Raw genomic sequence first — 20,044 nt, 5'->3', positions numbered from 1 at the left:
ATCTACTGTGCAAGCACTTCATATATTTGAATCCTTAAGTCAGACTTATCTTCAGACTAGATGCAATTGAGTCACACGAGCATAGGATTTACTTTATTAGTTCCATAACCTTACTGGTATTTTGGCAAACCTGGTAATAAAAAAAAAAAAAAAAAAGAAAACCCCCTTGCATCTGGATTTTAATATATTTCACAGGATTTTCTTTTTCAACATGATGAAACCAGCTCTCCTAGACCTACAAACTAACTGATTCAAGACAAAATTCAGACTCTGTATGTCATTCTTTACTAAAATTCACAAGCATTTTTCATGTGAATGCATTACTAAACACTTCATAACAAATAAACCAGCTATCTTACATCTGTCATAGCTTCAAATACTTGCCTTAAAAGGCAGTCAATGCTTGGGAAGCCCAGGCAAGAATTTTATTGAATTGAGAACCATTATCAGAAATAGGACAAGGAGACCAGACCTAAGAACCTCAGACTGAAAAAAGACATCCTTGCCCTGGCTCCAGGCCAATTAATATCCCTTGGTTCCCTGGCTTGTTTATTTGTATATGAATGAAAACCACTGGAATTCATGGGTCATGGTGAAAGGCTGGGAGGATAAGGTTTGGATGAAGAGATCCTGAGCCTTTAAAGTCCTATATTAACACATAACTTCATTCACATGAGTAGTCTGATCCGAATCAATAGGATTAGTCATAGAAGTAAACTTTCACATGTACTGGAGTATTTGGAGATATAAAAATGCCAAGATGAGGGTCAAGACATAGGATCCAGCACAAAAAAGCTAATTGCAAAGCAGGGAAATTTTCTGTATCTTGTTAATTGCAAATTTCTGGTTGCTTTTTGTCACTTGAGGTCATTACTAAATAATGTCTGTACGCGGAAGCAGTTAGTTTTAAGAAGTGATTTTGTTTCTCTCAGAACTTATTGCAATATATTGCAGTATACTCCTGAGAGATCACAGTGGAATCCACCTCTGAAAAAGGCAACAGTAACTCTGAGTATATTTTTATGCCCCAACACAAAGACAAAAGTTGCTAGAAATGTAACAGTGAAGAGCACAGGGCATTGGCAATCACAGAATCATTATAAAACTAGCATTTCTGTAAGCACTGTCAATGGTTTACACCCTTAGAATGGGATGAACCTTCTGAAATCTGTGGACATTGAGGATCAAAGATGGAGCAGGTTATTGTGGGACAAACAATTAGGAATCAGAAAAGGCAAGACATGGGAGGAAGAAGATTGGATTACCAAATTTAAAGGAAGGAGCCAGGAAGCAAGCAAAAGAAAAATCTCTGTATGTATTTTAAAGGGGATTTATTTCAGGAGGAATTCCTCCTTTGGTTCAGTGGTGGTGTTCTCCAAGTGACTTACAGACAGAAAAAAAATGGTGACTTTTATTCCCCTACCTCCAACCCCCTCGCCCCCAGTTTGGAATTAGTATATTTCAAGTAATTTCTATGGAATAAGATATCTTCTTACAACCATTGAGTATTTGAGTATCAGTGCTTCATTTTAAACTGGCTTCCACAAATCTACTCAGGGCCATGATCTTCTCTGCATTTAACCAAATTGCTACGATGATATCAAGTGAAAAGTCTTATCAGAATGTCCAGTACCCTCAGTTATATTCAGTTTCCCTTTTTTTATGCTATTAGTAACTCCTTGGTCCTCTTGAGGTTCATATTTTACATTGTTAGGTATGAAGAAGGCAGTGGTGGGCTCTGAAGATGTGTCTTTTCAATCAGTTGTTGAATCTCTCATTACTTCAGTGATGTCTGGGCATAGATGTCTATGTACTCACTACTACTCCCCAGTCAGTCACATCACCAGAAAAAAGTGTCACATAGTTTAGCCAACTGCAAAAAGTCAGTAGTCCAAGCACCCATGCTCTGCCATAACTCAAAGCTGTTGTCTCTTGAAAGGAAAGTCTAAGAACTAAATTCATTTCAGATTTGTTTTCCTGTGTCATAGAATTCAGTGAGATGTTGCTATAAGTTAAATGTATGTTTTTTTAAATAAAGGATGACTGATCTCAGGCAAATTTGTCCTAATCTTCTGAAGACAACCAAATTCCAGCCATGACTCAAGATAGATTCAGGATAAAAGACAAAAATCTGAACAGCTCAAACTTGGATTCAACGGAAAGTTACTTCTGATGTTTTTTCTGTGCTAATCCCTAATTTGACTATTAGTGTTGGTCCCTTCCCCAGATACTCGAGTGCAGTTTCGAAACACTATGCCATTAGCAACTGAAGATTTTAATCCACTTTTGAAGGACACGAACCGAGTTTTCTGGGAAACTGTTGCTTGTTCATACAAAATCTTCCTGATCATTCCTTTCAGATCAGATGTGTATAGCAATTCTTTGGATCAGAACAAATTAATTTTTAAGCTGCCTGTAAGTATGTGGCAAAACCTAACCAACATGGTTACTATCAGGTGCAAAAGTGCATATTATGGATTCAACTTCTTCCTCAGAGGTTTTGAGAAGATACCCTGGTTTTCCCAGGCCTTTTATCCTCACCAAAATACCAGCTGTCAGATCTCCCCCTTTCATTCTCCTTGCGATGGGCTTGGGTCTGCTTTATGTGCCTCAGAGCAGGAGCATGTAAAGACAGGCTTTCCATAGCTCCTGGCTTTGTGACTCCAGGATTCTCTTTCTCTCTCTGCAGAGGGAAATGAAGAAAAAAAGCCCAGTTCCTTGAGGGCTGCACAATTGAAAAGCTTTGAAAGGCTAATTCCAAAAATTGACGTTATAGGTCTCTTTCACATGTCTCTGTCTCTGAACAGAACTATAACCTCTTCTGTATGAAATTCTCAGGGAAGGAGAATGTGGTAAGATACCTGTGATATCTGGACAAAAGTAAGTTGTTATCATGAGAATTATGGAACTAAGGTGTCACTGAGCTGAGCCTCTGAAGAGTTACAGAGCTAAAAATGCTGGTGGTCAGAAGAGTGTCTCAAACCCTATCATGAATATTTTTCCTTGCCACGAGTAGAGACATTTTTCCTTGCCAATGGTAGAGAGGTAAAGAAGGTCAGTCAGGAGATACTATCAGCTAAGGAATCCATAGATCTCCTGTAGATTTCACAAGTATTCATGTGAATAACCACAATAAAATAGCCTGGCTGTTTGGGATTACAGGTCCCAGCCTTGTGTCTGCATCATCTCAACTCCATCAGGCCGCCAGCTGCCGGAGACTTTACTGCATCTTTCAGGGGCACAGATTCCTCAAATTACTGCCATAGACTTCTTGTAGCTGTCATACGCTTTACACAACCTGTATTACTTTTACATCAAAGGTGAAGTCAAGTGATTTTGTCTTCCCTATTTGCTGTGCCTGTAAGAAAGTTTAAATCTTTGATGATAATGCTGGCTATGGAGGTCTAACCCAGTGAGTACTGACCTAAGGGAGAAAGGGACCACTAGGTAAGCTCTTAATTTAACCGTCCTCTGTATTAGTCACACTTGTTCGTCCTGGATCTCTTCTGCAGGGATTCCATTTTCCCCAGCCCTGCTATGCTCCTTCTTCACCCAGAGCCCTCCACATGTATGCTTCCCAGAAAATTGAACTGCTGCATTGTATGTGGCTGCTTAGACATCAACACAAGCTTTCCTGTTCCTTTATCTTTTGAAACCTCACTGTCAAAAACAGTCAGCTGAAAGTTACACATGTGTTAAATGCTCTCTCGGTCTCACAGGGAGTTGGGAGAGATGCTGTCTTTACAGGTGAGCAGGAGTAATATTGGCAACCAGCCATATGAGATTGACAGCAACTGTCAGTAATGGTGAGAACAGGAAGGAAGTTGGAGGAGAATGGTAACCCTGTTTTAATACTGCATAAAGCAATAAGAATTGGAGGAAAATATGAGGAAATTGGATTTATTATGAGCTTTTATAGTTGAGGGTGATGTTCCTAAAGGCTCTTTTTTGATAGAGCAGAAGTAAGACTATCTCACTATCTAAGTGAGAGAGAGAATGGACAGGCTTTGATGGTGGGGAGTAGTAGCACTGTGGATGAAAAAGCAGAAGGACAGAAAAGATCTATCATGGTGACACAAAACACTTGATATTTATATATACAGGGACAAGGAAGAGATACTTCAAGAGTATCTCTTGAAAGAGGCACTTTCAAGCTTGTGTTTTGCCAGCTAGCTGGGAATAGGATGAAGCCATCTTATCTGGGTTTGACAGATCTCAAGATCAAGAAGGTGGCAATGGACTGAAGGAAGAGTCTTCCAGCTGACAGTTTTGTTCTGGGTTGGTTAAAACCTCTAAAAACATGTCTTTCTGATGTTTCTGGTTAAGGACAGCTCGGATCTAAAATTAAAACAGTCCTTGTGTTAGAGGGACAGAAACAGATCCCAGCAGGCTTTGGGAGCAGCATTCCCCTCATGAGGCAGGAAAAGGAATGTTTTTGATCGCTGAGGCTGAAGTATTTTCTGCTTGATGTGGAAGGCCAGGTGGGTGAGCAGAGATGTGGAGCTTAGAAAGGCTCTCTGGAGAGGGGGTCTGTTATAGGGTTTACTCTCCTGCATGAAACAAAGCAAGGAAAACAGTTTTGGGGAGAAGTCTTCATCCACGGTACTTACTCATATGTCTGCTTTCTGACACATACCTACCCAACATCAGTGCTCCAGTGGTTTCTGCCTGACATCATATTTAGATAAATTATCCTGAAACAGAAGGATGATTTGTGTATAATTCCTCATTATTATTGAGTATGGACTTCTACCCATTTAAAAAACTTATGCTCTTGATTTTCTGTTTCATCTTGCCCTGGAGGACAGCTTGGGTCTACTGTATTTTTATGTACTTTTCTGTCCTCTGTGATTCTAAGTGTTTGAGACTTATTAAATATAAAAGCTCTTTGATATCAGCTGGAGCACAGCTGAGGATTAAGCATGCCTATCAATGCTTAGCCTGCTGCTGTCATGTGTAAATCCTATGTAGGAATCGCTGATTTCCACAGAAATCAACTGTAGCCTGCATGAAACATAGCAGATGCTTTGCAAAATAGATCTGAAAGGAAGTGAAGATACCTTTTCCAATGAACTTTGTGATGAGTACAAAATCCGGCATCTGAGCAGCTTCCCTCAGGAAGCCAGCAAATAGGCATCTATAACTCACTCATCTATAAAATGCCTCTGGGAATCTTTAATGAGTGTGAGCAAGCGCCTGTCAGCTTTCTGCCACATGGGAAAAGATGGTACCAGTGGTGCACTTGGAAACAGTGCTGCCAGGCTGGGGTGCTGCACTGCTTGGGAGGGAGCTCATCACAACCACCCATGGCTGTTCATGAAATGCCCCATCTGGGCACCGAGTTCAGCTGACCCCAATTTAACCAAAAAAATATGACAGCATCACAGTCCTCGGTGTTATGATTGCAGGAGACAATATATTAATCTCCAGAAACTAAGAAATACTTAAAGCTACCAAGATCAAAGCAAACTGATAGTATTGGTCATCAGAGGGGTAATGAAATTTGGACGTAAGATGGGAATCTACTTTTTTCTGGCAATGTTCAAATATTTCACTGCCAAGATTTCATCAGCTTTACTTTATGTTTTAGTTATTTAAGTCGCCATTAACGTGTCTGTTCTGGAACTAATTTTTAGGTGGTTTACCCACAGGAATACCAGCCCATATGCTTGAAATAAAATGGGGGAGAGAGGTACGGAGCGAGGGAGAATATAGGTATCACTTTTTGCAAGTGATAGCATGCCTGTATATGATTACAATGTGTAAAAAATACTCCAAAGCCTTCTCCTCAATCTGTGTTTATAGGAAAAGTCCCATGCACTTATAAAAGAGTGAAGAGTTCTGAAACCAATACCATAAATCAGCTGTAAAACTTCATGAACTGCAACTGTGATGTAAAGCTTCCTGGACTCGTGCGAGAGTCTGAGGGTCTTTGCAGCCCCTTTGTTACGTAACTGTGCTACAGGCTAGTCACTCCTCAATGCTCATCATAACCAGACTTCTGCTCTGATTCTTAGGAAAGCTGCATGTTGCCTTAGTGATTTCATCAGGAGGCTGATTTGTTTGAGCTTTGTTTTTTTTTTTTTCACTAGATGCTGATTATAAAAGATACATTGACAGAGAAATGCAGAGAAGCCATGGCAGATTTACTGCTAGCCCTCCCGTTGCTGCCATTCATACCCTTGTGAATTAGGATATGCTGGAGCAATCAGCTTTTCAGAGGCATCTGCCAGAATGTCGCTTCTTCTAGATTTGAGGCTGACATGTCTTGATTTATTGCAGTCAGGAGATGGGACCCATCAAAATTAATCACCCTCTGTTTACATCCCACCTTCATTGTTTTTTCCTGTGGCTCCTGTGATCCCCCCCATTTAAAGGTCTGTCTCATCTTTGCCTTAGTTCAGAGACAGCACCATTCTTGCCAGGAGGGTTTATCCCCTTTCCAGCTGTGGCTCCACTGCCACCCCAGTCCTAGCACTGTAAGTTTTTGCAGAGGTCTACTGCCAAGCATCCATTGAAAACTGACCTGCTACATCTTCCTAAATGCTTCCAGCAGAATTGTAGCTTATTACAAATGTTTGCAATGCTGTCTCTTGAGTTTTTTGTGGCTACATAAAAAATCGTGCAGGGATTTGTATTTCATCATAGGATTTATCACATGGCACAGCAAAAAGGAGAAGGAACACTATGCTGCCAAAAATGTACATATCTTTGCAGTTACCTGCTAGCTGGAGTGAGCAGTAGCTATATCTAATGCCATTACTACATGTCAATGAGATCTACTAGAGGCAAGGAAGCTATCTGAATTTAGGGTATGGCTCTCACATCAGCTACCTCTACTTCCTCAGTTTTATTGGTCTTACTTTGTTTTCTCAGTAGCTCGTTCTATGCATCTGTACTCTGCATTTTTTTAGAACTTAAGCAACTTCTTTTGGATACCTCTTGTGCTGCTCTGAATTTTGCAGGATCCTACTTAAGCCCACAAAGGTCACTCTTCTTTCCCCATGAGCTGCGTATTCAAGTCCCATTAATATTAAATAGGATTTCAGGGAATTACATTGAGGGAGAATAAGCCTCTTAAACACCTCTTTTACCATACCTATTTTATTTCTTTGGCATTTCTCACCTCTTGAAACTATTTTCTTATTTCCCTGTCTATACAAGCATAGACCACATCTTGCCCTTGTGACAAGACTCCCTCCCTTCCCCTGTTGAGGACTCCAAGGAAGCCAGACACATGGCTCTTTGCATCGTTTTCTTTTTCACTTCCATATAAGAGATGCAGTTTACTTTCCCTCTAAACCCATTTCCATTCAGAGACTGAAATTGCTTCTTCTCTATTTTGCCCTGAAAAGGAGCATGTACTTGCCTGAAGCTATACAATGTTCTAAGACTGACATAAAGATTAATTTATTTATTAGCCTTCTCTGAGCTCTAAAAATACAAAACTTTTTTTTTTTTAATAGTGTCTTTCATCCTTAAGTACTTTGCAAGTTACAACTTTAACACTGGCCAAGAAGTGCTGTGGCTTGTGAGGCTGGGCAGCCCTGCTGGAGTAGACGGCTTAATGTGGGTCCAGCTTGGAAGGACTTTCACAAAGAAGTTCAGTGCCAGTCTATAGGCAGTGAACCTGATTTGTGGCAACCAGTGTGGCAGACAGAACTGAGATTTAGTATCCAGCTTTGTGTGCTGTTTCCTTCTTGAAATGATGGTCTGAGATAGCAAGTGCCACTGCTACACATTTGAAATAATAAACAGCATTTCTGTACTCAGATGAACCATTTAGCTCCAGTCTCTGATTCAATTGTTTTTCCACCATCCAACAATGAAATGTTAACTGAGTTGAAAATCTGTTCTGAGCTAAAGATGTCTTTTCAGTAGTACCAATTGCTAACAAAGTGAAACAGAATATCAAGACAGAGGAGGATAGAAGGTCACTTGCATGCAATTTACTTTTTAAAAAATGATCTGGGGATATATTAGCCATAACTTAGAATTAAGGTACTTTACACTTGAGATTTTGAGGATGTTGCAGTTTATCATATCTGCTTTAATTGCCTGTAAATAGCCTCCAAAGATGTCTGTATAATTTCAGTATACAGTTGGCTGGACAGTACACTGGTCACAATTTTTAGCTTTGGATGAGGATTTCAAGGTGCCTCTAGCTTAGTCATTATCATTTTTGCAATGATTGTTAGTTAATATTGCCTATTTCAAGTGCCTGTGATATGAATCTGTAATTGCATAGCACCAATTGACCTTTATTTCCCAGGTGAGAGAGGTAGCTGATATTGTAATGAAGGAGTGCTTAAAGAAAGTATCATTCCATCTGGAAAATTTACAGTGGGAGAGGGTGAGAGAGAACAAGGACCCTATCATGCAAGGTAGATCTTAAAAGGTGAGCATAATAAAGGGGCTGTGTGAGCTACACACAGAGACTCCAGTTTCTTAATAGTTCCTGTTTTAAGGGGAATTAACACATTACTGTTTGCTTTTTACTCTTTCCCCCCCCACTCCTGCTAACAGTAGCCTTGTGAGCACCACAGAGTAAGAGCTTTGGCTTGCATTCGCTTTGAAACTGCCACAGCTGTTTGCTGCAGGGCTGCCCCTGGCTGGTTGCTCTGCCTGAGGCAGCTCCTCCACAACAAACAGGGCACAGCAGCACCCATGCATTCCAGCAGCTCACATGCAGTGTGGAAGCCCACAGAAAACCGATGGTGGAAGCAGCTTTCTGAGCCATCACCACATGCCTGTATGCGGGCTAGTCCCTAGCCTCTGCTATTCCTCCTGAAGTCAAAATTACCCTAGTCATCAATGTCACAGTCTTATTCCTTGGGCTTTACTTTCTTCACCATTGTTTTCTCCTGCTGTTGAGCAGGGCTGTGTAGCCAGAGATCTGGGAATATCTCAGAATGAAACATGTTTCCCTGGTCCTTCTCTGCAAGGCAGCATCATGGGTGGAAGCTCTTGCACAGGGCAAGCTGCCTGAAGGAGGGTGGCAGGAAGGGACCACTCCTTTGCAGCCCAGTGTCAAGGATCAGGATTATGTGAGAACCTGTTTAAACAGAGAAAAGAAAGAGATATAAATCCTTGCCCTGCAGATCTCAGAAGAGTTAGAAAATGTGAATACCAAAGGCTCAGGCCATAATTGAACTTGAAAACAAATTGATTTTGTGCACTTTGAAGATTCATAGCCAGTCTCATGACTTTTTTTATGAAGACCTGCCATATTCATGCTTCTTGAGCCCTTTTCATTGGTGGACTGTGTGATTTACCTTCTGGTTCATTCTCACTGCTGCAGATACCTCAAACACATTTACTGAGGCAGGCAGGCTCCTCTTGCACTTCAGGAGGCAGAGACTGGGTTTGTCTGAAAGTTATGTAGAGCCATGTCACGGCTGACCTGCTGGCTGGCGTGAGGAGCTCAGCATGGGGAAAGAGTCTCCCCCGTAGCCCAGCAGGCACAAGGCCTCTCACAGCCACACTAGGGGGAGAGCACGTGGACCATTTCTTCTGTGCATCTGCACAGGCAGCAACACTCCCAGGGGAGCAGCACCAGGGGAAAGGAAACAAGATGACTCCTCCTCATTTATCAGGCTGTAATACGGGGGGATTATCTACAGGATCCAGGAGAGAATTTAGCCAGTGCACTATGAAATAAAGTGGTGTAATTGTCAAAAATAGCATGGAGCATTTCTGTACTGCCTGCTGTGCTTCATAACCATGCACAGAGCTTCACTAACACACCGCCAGTATGTACAGTGGCCCTGAAAGTACAGCATACAGAGGGAAGACATGAGTAAATTAAGGTTTTAGTGTGTTACCAGATCACCAGCTGAGAGGCAGAAAGGGAGAGGGGCACCTTCAGGCAATGCCCCTGACTACAGCAACAATAAGAGTTGCTCAGCAGCTGCTGCTGCATGAGCCTGAACATCCATTAATGCTCTAGCTCAGACCAGGAGCGTGCTTTTCAAGTGAATTGTCTGATTACGCCCTATTACCACATTCAGGTTGGCAGTCTGGGTGCATGAGGCCTGATGTTTCCCTGCTAGAACAAAACAGGATGATGTAGTTGCAGATGAACCCCCTGAAGCCTGTGAAGCACTGGAGCTGGGTCAGGAGCAAACCCCAGTTTGCTTGCCAAGAGGCTATGGCCTCTGTGCACCCCTTGGTGAGCCTAAAACAGGACAGTATATATTTATGCAAGGGGAAAATGACAAGGCAGGGATCATGGCAAGAAGCAAGTATTAAGTGGGTTGGAGGTCCCAGGAACTGAGGAAGTTCCTGATGGCTCCATGTGCTGTAGTATGCTTAACACAGTGAAACCATTGTGTTATTTTTAGTTCCAGTTTTCACATGTGAGGTGCTAACACAGGCTTCGTTTTGTTTTTAAAGGTGTGACTCTTCTTCCGCAAGCTGCTCTAAATATGTGCCTCCATGTTTAATGTGCCAAAATAAATGTTCTGCTACATTCTGACTCTGGTTTGGATTTTGCTTCTGAGTTTAAAGTAATGTGTCAGTAATGCGTACAATGACAAATTTGGTATCAGTGTTCAACAACATCAGATACGTGATACTTCATGGCTATGCTGCTTTGGTCATATTTCTTCTTCCCTTCATTAAGTTATTGGCTCATTCATTACTAAGAAAATACAGAGAAAGGAAAGTCTCAGAAAGAAAAATTCATTTAATTCCCTGATATGAACCAAAAGCTGTGGCCAAACTATTTTTTTTTTTTTTTTTTTCCTAGGGAAAACCCCATATTCTGGTTAGGTTTCCAAAAAAAAGCCTTATTTTTTTTTCTTTCTAACAAGACTTCTCATGATGCTGGTAAAAGTTAAGCAAGTACTGACTTTATTTAAAGTCTGAGCTGCTCAGGTAGACACCAAATATAGCTGAGCTCTTACAAGAGCAGCTTGCAGGATTCTAGTATTGTTTAATTTGAATACAAACCCTAGTCTAGGATTTCATTCCACAACTAGACTTAACGTGAATGAGATTCTGATCTGGAGCCAAGCTCCCCATCTGACCAAGCTCCAAATATGTCAGAATCCCAAAATACATTTTAAGTATACCACTTGACAGAGTCCCAGAACATCATAAAAAGTTATATGATAAATATATTCAAATAGGAATGCTTTCACAAATAAATAAGGTTTTGTGCCATTGAGTCCTTCTGCCATGCTGTGGAGGATGGAGGGTCAGGTCCTTGTTCATCTGTTCAGAATAGGTTTGCATTGTGCTTATGGACTTGGAGTGCTCCAAAGACACCAGTGAAGCGCACAACGTCAATTGCAGAGATGAGATTAAGAGACAAACTTCTCAAATTCTATGACCAGACAGCCCAGCACATAATGCTGCGGTTGCTGTGCAGGAGGGGTCCACGCTGAGCACTGCTGATCCTCAAGCCAACTGCAAGGCACCCATTTGTCTGAGAGATGCGACCCTGTGGGCTCCAGAGCCTGGCTATTAGGTGCTCTCTGCATGTGGTTACCAAGCAACATTGCAGCTTCAGACCCACATTGTCCTCACTGCCACTGGATGGATGCATCAGTCACAGCTGCTGCTATCTGGAGGGAGACAATATGATTTTGGCGGAGTGTGAGAGGAAGGTGTCCCCTTCCCTCTAGATTGCTGCAGATCAGATGGCTGGTACTTAGAGATAGTCTTCAAGGAAAATCCAAGGAACTTCATTCATTCATTTCGTAGCAAATGAGATTACTGTGAAAAAAAGGAAAGATCCCAGATGCTTGCTGTCCTTGTAAAAGAGCAAATGCTCTTGCATGATTTTTTAGACTAGGTAATTGTAGCACCTGCCTTTGCTGAGTTGTGTAATGATGCAGCTCACCCTCACAGTGACCTTCAAAGGGAAAAAAAAAAAAAAAAAAGAGGAAATAGCTTGTATGCAGTAATACCTATAACACATCTTGCAAGAAAAGACTCTGAAGAGCGCTTGCCTGATGGCTATATAGAGCATGTGAGAGGGTGGTGGGCTGGGACTTTACCCTGGATTCTCACACCATTCCTCTTTTACAGCCAAAAAAAGGTGACTGGTTTCTGCTTTTTCTTAGCTATTTTTCCTATGGCTGGCTTTGTAGCCTGAATAGTTAGGATAGGAATTTGGTGCAGCACTTCATCCTGTTCACTACCATAGTACCACAAATAATTCACAAGAGAAGGAAGGGACACTACCCAGGTGAAAGCTGGTGGAAGTGCAGTGAGTCCAGCCCTCGCTATGCCAAATCTGCCAGTGTAGCCGGTATATATGCCCAGCCTGTTGACCCCCACTTTATGCTTCTACAGAAATGTCTAGTCCTGGCCAGCAGTGCCAACTCCTCCCCTTGAGCTACAAAGAAGCATTTCTGAAGATCATGAGAGATGTGACAAGAGGGAGAGAAAAGGAATGGGGAGGGTGTACTCTCCTCCCTAACACATCCATGCAGAACAAAGGGTAATTTATCCCTTTGCTTCATGTCAGTGCCCTTAGATGCAATGCAGCCAAAAGAAGCCCAGTCTTTTCTTACTTGGCTTTCTCAGTTTTGTTATATACCTATTCCTCATAAAATAGGCACACAAAGGGTGTCTGCATCTAGAAGTGCTCTGTTAATGGAGTCACCTTGCTCACAGGCTGAATGGGCTTCAGAAGGACCCTTTTAAAACTGTTTCCTGCAAAACCTGGTGCAATTTACTGCTATTAAAATCTGGGTTTAAGTAAGCAAGGGAACGTGATGAGCTATGTCTAGTTCCCACCCAATTTAAAACCTGGAAAATTTTTCTGTTTGCAAAAAGAGACCTGAATTCAGCAAGCCTTGCTCTTTGATTATGAGATCTGCTCACTGCCAAAAGCACTCAGCATCTCTCAGGGCAAGGACCTCAGGACCACATTCAGGGTAACTCAGGGGGGCTGAGACTGTGTTCAAACGAGGCCTCACCTGATGAGCAGGAGCAGCAGCCGTGCCTGTGTTGCAATGCAGCTGCGTGATGGGGTGCGAGACACAGCACATTCTTTTCCCTGCCACAGGCATTCCCACAGAGGCAGGGAGGCTGAGAGGCTGCCAGCTGCTTGGCCCTTTGCTGCTGGAAGAATGCAACTGAATGTGAAAACTTGTCACCAGGCTGAAGCCACAACACACCTGTCCCTCCTGTCAGTCTCCTGCAGCAAAGTCTCACTGGGACTTAAAAACTCAAGCCATAAAAGCGGGATTTAACTAGCCTTATTCTAGAATGCAATATGTAACATCAATGCTCCATATGTCCCATGATGGGAATGTCCACTTAAAGCATGCTATGTAAACAAGACAACAGCTGTGAAATGGCATGAGCTGTCCCGCAGTGATTCGGAGACAAGTTAGGCAAAACTTAGGAGAACATTCCCTTTTGTTAAATACCTATGCCCAGAGAAATGGGAAGAATGTGTGATGGGGATCAGTGTCTTCTCCTGTTTTATTAAGTGGCAGAGCTGTGAGAAACCTGGTAGAAGGAGGAAAATGACTCCTCCAGCAATAAGAACAAGGGGAACTATTTCCCTTTTTCATGTTGTTAACAGTCTTGCATCTAGCCTGGAAAGATAACACGTCGAGAAGCTCCTAGCTCTCACCTTTTATAGGCCAGCAGTGTGGGAGCCCTGGAGGAATGTACTCTGGTAAATGTATAGAAACAGCTGGCTGCAGCTGAATCAGTTGTTTCCTCCCTGGAGATAAATGTTTGTCTGTCTTTTTTTCCCCTGTTTTCATAAAATCTAATTTAGACTTCCATAATGCAGAGAAATTTCCTGATATATCTAGTGAAAGCACTTATAACGAATGCAACAACAAGCACTGCTTGAAGCATTGCTTTTTCTATTTGCTGGCTGAAGTGAGAGGAAAAGGATTGTGGTTTTCTGTTTGTTCCTTTAGTAGGCTTTTTTTTGCATATGAAAACAAATATATTAATCTCAGGTTAAACAAAATGTTTTAACTGTAAATCAAACATCTTGGCTGTTCCCTCACCCCCACTTTCCTTTATTAAACTTGGATAAATTGAGACTAATCGTCTCCAAATTGCAGGTCAAGATGCTTGACCACTCTTAAAAAAGCAGCCCAGTGGTTTGATTAATTTGAATCTAACCTGAAAATAATTAGTTCCACCAAACCTTCAGTATTGGTTATTAAAACTTCTAGCATTACAATTTTCTTCTGTTCTAGTTACAATATATGTACTGACTTTTGTAACAGACACTAAGATTTAATATCCTCCTGGGCAAATATTGACCAAGACAAGAGGTCAATATTAACCTGTTAAATCAATAAATCCAAACAATCACATTGGCAGTAGTTAATCTACTTATACTTATTAAAAAAGAAAAAAAAATCCAACCAGGATTATCAAGGAACTCAAAGTTGCTGAAGCTCAGAAACATAATTATTTATCAGATCATTTACAAATCTAGTAACAAGTGTTTACTTGGAACATGGAAATTAAAAGTTAAGACCATCATAAATCTTACCTACTTTGACCTAACCAGAAACTAGGAATCATCATCACACACAGTTTTCACTTGGATATTTAAAAGCCATGTTTGACTAAGGCAGCTTGTAATTTTAGTGCCTGAGTGCAGGCCTACAGGGTCAAAAGTGAGAATTAGGTGAACTCTCTTCAAAATACCTGTTCTGTTAAACACCCTGGCTAAACTCACATGCACTGAGACACTGAGAGCTCTGAGCGGGAAAAAATCTCTTGGGGAGGAGAGGAGAGGTTTTATTAGAGCATTTTCTTCAAAGCTCTGGGTAGGAAGCCAAAATCTGCATTTACAAAGGTTTTCAGCAAGGAAATCAGTACAAGGTGTCCACCCTAAAGAGCTTTCCATCTGTGCTTATGCAGCAGCAAGATTTCGTAGCAATGGTTCCAACTTCCCCTAAAATCCATTATTTATGATGGCCTTGTGATAAAAAGCTAGCATCCTGCCTGAGCTACAGGGAAGTGGGCATACACCTCATCAAGCTTTCAGATAGGATTTTGAAAAGAATTTCCCACTTACTGCATTAATAAACCTATGTTTGAAAGAGGTACAGTGCAGAAACTGAGACCAAATGGTCTTCTTTCTCGTCTGCAAAACACATCCTTGAAGACAATATTTAAAGTCTCTGGATCCTTTCTGTATATTTCTAGAACCCAAGCAACATCCTCGAGATGGATTATCTGTGAGCTGTCAATGCAAATCGCCATGCAAATGAGTACACGCAGGACCCTTATTAACAGAATGGCAACAAAGACTCTTCAGGAAAAGAGAGAAGTAACAGACAAGGAGAAAAGGTTCACGTGGGTCAGCTGTGGGGTTAGCAGAGGGAATTCAAGGCCTGGAGCTGAACCATCAACAACCTCTCTCCATTCTCACAATGGGGCATTGTTCAAGCATCTCAGTGATGTCCTCTGCTAATAATGGTGTATTCTCTTTGAGTAGCCTGCCCTAGAAAACATATGGATTAGACATCAAGTCCCACGTACTTTAGCAAGGGGGAAAGAGAGAAAGCATAGAGAAGATAGGCTTGCTCTTGCATTCCTTCACTGTTGAGGGCAAAGGCATAACCCAAAGCATGCAAGAAAATATTCTTAATAAGGTGTGTAATCCAGTCATGAAAAGGGGAGGGAAAATACAACTGTAACACTACCAGTTTGATCCCAGCTTTCAACATTGGGATCATGGCTGTATTCTCTGCCCTTCATGTTAATGCAGTTGAAGTGGAAGAGGTTTGCAGAGCACCATTTATTTCACTTGTCAGCTGTAATCATGATCACCATCACTTGTACTGTGGCTGTGCCCCGTGTAACAGGATAGGGACCCCCCCATTCTCCTAGTCCTTGATGAAATATAAAAGGCATCAATGCTGTCCTGAACAGCTTACCATCAAACCAACAGGCAACAAGCCTGAGCAACATAAAAGCAAGCAGTGAGGCAGAGCAGGTGCCAAAGAGAAATTTATAGCATTGCTGAGCTACAGTGGATAGCTTTATACCCAGCTAAAGGTGTCCAAACAATTTAAAAGTGTTGAGCTTATTGTAAAACAAGTAATTAAATGATAACAGCTCTGCTCAGGCATGGTTCCACATGGTCCCTGAGCATGTTGCTCTCTGAATAGGGGTAAGTCAGTGGGTTCATGCTTAGGTTGCATTAAGACTTTGCTTTTCTCACACAACTCTAATCCAAGTCAGCTACAAAGAGCTGCAGAGGAGGCAGAGGAAGATGAAGTTGGTTGTGGAGGATGGAGGAGAACCCCTACAGAGGGAATACCAGCTGCAGTTGGAAATATGGCGGCAAGTGTTGAGGTGTCAGCCTATAGCATCCACATTTTCCAGCAGCAAAACCTCGTGCTGAGAGCATAGAGGCCATTGGTACCACATGTGAGAGTCATTGCAAGAGCTAAAGGTTTGTCCAGTAGGCAGTATGTAACAAATTACTCTCAGTGGCAAAAAGGAATATGCATTCATGAGCATATTCAGAAATTTGGCAATTGAGGAAAAGCAGCATTAGGAGCCACAGAATCTAAGTAGGTGGATAGATGGTGGGTTTGTCTACAGGGGAAATTTAGCACTGACTAAGTTAAGGTGTGAACTTACACACCCTAGCTACTCTGCACTAGCAGAGTATCCACTATGTGGATAGCCTTAATCTGTACTAAGAATGCTTTTGTAAGCACAACATTTACTACAGGAGTTAATGTAGAGTAGCTAATGTGCTGCAAATTCACACCCTGGCAAGCACCATCTTGCCTGCTTCTGCTGCTTACACAGGAGCACTTTTTGAACAAGGGGCACTTCAAGGCAACTACAGTCAGGGAAAGCATTTCCAAATGCTCATGCTGTACTTGGGCTAGGCTGCTCATGCAACTTCACGTACAGCAATTGTTAACATGGATTGAACAGGGACACTTGTGAAACAAATAGGTCTGGACTTTTTAATAAGATTGGGAGGGTATCCTCAAGGAAAAACTTTTTTTGTTTGAGGTCTCCCAGAACTATTTTATATTATTAAATAACTCTTTGAATATATGCATTCTGATATGTTTTATGTGTCTTACAGGTATGATTCACTTTCATCAGATACCAAAGTTCATTTACCTCTTTGTTGGAAATGGTGAAACTAAAATACAAATCGAATGATGTTCCTGAGATCACATCTGGAAAGGGACTCCTAATCTGATACTAAGTCCTGCTCTTAGTGTGTCTGGCTGTCATAAACCACTTTTGGCTCTGTGAAGGGCAGAAATGCCTGAGACTTTGGTCCAGCTATGAATCTGGATCCAGATCTTGTAGCTAAGGCACTACAGCATATGATGAACCTAGTAAAAACCATGTTTGCTGGAATGCATCAAAAATTACACTTTAAAGAAAGAGGGTTTTAACAAATCCCAGTCACTTCAGAAAAAATGCTTGCTTTAATCCTACTGACATTGCTGAGACCCTTAATCCTGGAATTGTCTTGCTTACTTGAGTGCATGTGGGGGAGAACAATCTGGTTCTATAGAAACAAACATACTCTTTTATAAGTGATAGGTTAAGCATGCAAAGTCTGTCATTACCATAATGACAAGAGTGATGCTCTATGAAGAATACTAATGCATCCATACTCATTCCATCACGGAGAGTATGTCACTTTTATTATTGAAAGCTGCTGATGTGAATAACACAGAAAGGATTTTCAACATTTCCTGTTTTGCAAAATAGTAAGTCACATTGTCACATCACACTGTTACATGATCTGGTAATGAAACACCATAATGCACTTGTGCATGGAAACAGAATTAAGGTTATGGAGAGTACATTAGCCCTCAGTTATCTGGCCTTGGATGGCCTAAATCTCAACCTTCTGGCTGCTTTCATGTCTTGCATAAATGCAAAAAGTAGCATTCAGGACTGGCAATCAGCACTGGCTGCAGGAATGTGACTGCATCTTCTGTGAAAACAGGTGAAAAAGTGGGCTTCTATACATGGAAATATTGGGTAATTATCAAAAGACACCCCTCCTGATCTTGACTATCTGATTTTACCCTTAGTGTTTTACAAATAAACAATCTTCCATAAAAACTCAGCTATGTTCTGTTACACTGCAGTTATATATTGAAGCTGCAGTGTGCTGCTTTGCAGGGATGAAGCTGTTTTATAAGTGGATGCTCCAATAGGAAACATCTGTCCCTTATTTATGGCATGGTTTAAGCCACTGAAGTGCTGATTCTTTACTCTTTCCTTTCCCCTCTCTCCCAGTGGCCTATTCTATAGTTTGCCAACTATTTACAGTCTATCCCAAATGTCCTTTTACTCCCAGGCCTGAAATTAGCCATGCTACTACTCAATATGCTGGCTTTTCTGAGGCTTAGCATCTAAAGGGATGTCTGCTGATTCCCTTCCAGCTCAGGGAAGATGGGTACAGAGTGGGTAAATTCCTCAGAACTCTGAGGCAGCCAGTTCACTCAGGCAAGGAATGGTTCTGTGTGACCATATCCCATCTGCAGTGCTATTGTTACATGGTTGAATTGCAGTTTCCATTATAAGCCTCATTTTCCGGGGTTTGTAGCTCATCTGTAACTGGCCATTAAGGCTGTCAGCCCAGCAATGAATATTATTCTTAGACTTTGTTAGAAAATTGCCTTAGCTTGCCTTTTTTTTTTTAAGAGCTAAAATCTAAAAATATTTTTTAGATGTAGGCTGTGAAAATCTTGACAGATCGCAATGCCCTCACCAAAATATCATGGGTACTTTGACGCACACTCTTAGCCAGCAAAGCAACACAGAATGAAACTTTGAACTTGAATTAAGGTTAATTGAATATCTTTCTGCATCTTGTGTGCCATACTGCTCCATTTCTGGCCTTCCAACTCTGGTTAGACACTGTCTATATTTAGCTTTCCCACACTAACCCCATTTGGTGTGTATTTTGGACTTGATCTCACTTATTCTGCATTTAGTTTAGTTTTGCTCAAAGGCAGAAAAGGGTGCTGCTAAAGGTCTCTGCAGCTCCAAGGAATATAAAATAAATTCCACACTTAAACAGTAGTTCAGAGCACTATGATTATATACAGTTGTGAGCTTCATCCTTCCTCTGCTACCCAACCATAGGCTCACTCTCATGGGAAGGATTTCAAGGAGGAGGTACTTTCTGTCATAGACGCTGAGGCTGAAAGGAAGAAATGTACCTATTCTGCTATGGAAGAAAGTCTTCAACTTCCAGGATCCCTAAAGTTTTGCAAAACCTGGGTACAAGAAATGCAAGCCATATTTTTGGATATCTTTTGTCTCTGCTCCGGCTCTAGTGCCTTCTCTTTTTCCTGCATCTCTCAGACAATATGTAATCAGATGGATTTCTCAAAATGCTTAATCCACTGCTGAATGTCTGTAGTGTAGAAGGGCCAACTCATTCCCTCCAGAGCTCACCTGAGCTTCTCTGCAGCCACAGAATTTCTCTCTCAGATAATGTGGTTGTGGCAAGCTGTGTACTGTGCTGTTGAAAATACTTGCATCCTTCCCTTGATTTAATTCTGTGTCATGGTCTGACTGTTGGATTGCAAGCCCTTCAGGGCTAGGACCTGCCTTTGGTTTCCTTGGAAAATGCTATGAACACTCATGATGAAGTCAGGCAAATGGCAAATGATGTTATAAATTAATAGCCAATTGCCTTTGGAAATGAAAATTCAGGTGGAATTCCACTGTAGGATTGTGACCTACTAAACTATAGCTCAAAACTCATGAAGATAACAGGGAACCTAGTGAAAATGTAAGACTGCTATAATATTCTAAAACATAACTATTAGGAATTCATGCAATTATTACTGCTCCTTTTTGTACCAGTTTACATTTTCCCTGTTTAGTAATATGGTACACAATTCCCAGCATGCATACCAATGCCATCTAAAAGGTTTATTGCCCCTAAGATCCTCCATGTCTCTCTTAAAAGTTGCTGCCCTGATGGCAGAGATGGCATATCAGGTAACAAGTCAGCTCTACTGATGCCACAGTGCACAACCCAATATATCATTTTAAAGCACCACTGGTTTTAGTTTATGTTAAAGTACTG

General features: G+C 41.4%; 1 long non-coding RNA gene across 1 annotated transcript in view; it reads right to left on the bottom strand.

Annotated features, from left to right (window-relative positions):
• The window catches only part of LOC134173002 (uncharacterized), a 36,101-nt gene that overhangs the window by 698 nt on the left and 15,359 nt on the right, over window positions 1-20,044 (bottom strand). Inside the window, exon 2 of the long non-coding RNA XR_009968097.1 lies at window positions 8,804-9,055. This is a non-coding gene — a long non-coding RNA (uncharacterized LOC134173002). The remainder of the gene's footprint in view (window positions 1-8,803; window positions 9,056-20,044) is intronic.

The sequence above is a fragment of the Pezoporus occidentalis genome, unplaced genomic scaffold, assembly GCF_034315485.1.
Source record: "Pezoporus occidentalis ecotype Australia unplaced genomic scaffold, CSIRO_AGI_Poc_V1 ctg49, whole genome shotgun sequence".
NCBI lineage: Eukaryota > Metazoa > Chordata > Aves > Psittaciformes > Psittacidae > Pezoporus > Pezoporus occidentalis.
This window is presented reverse-complemented; position numbering and strand designations above follow the sequence as displayed.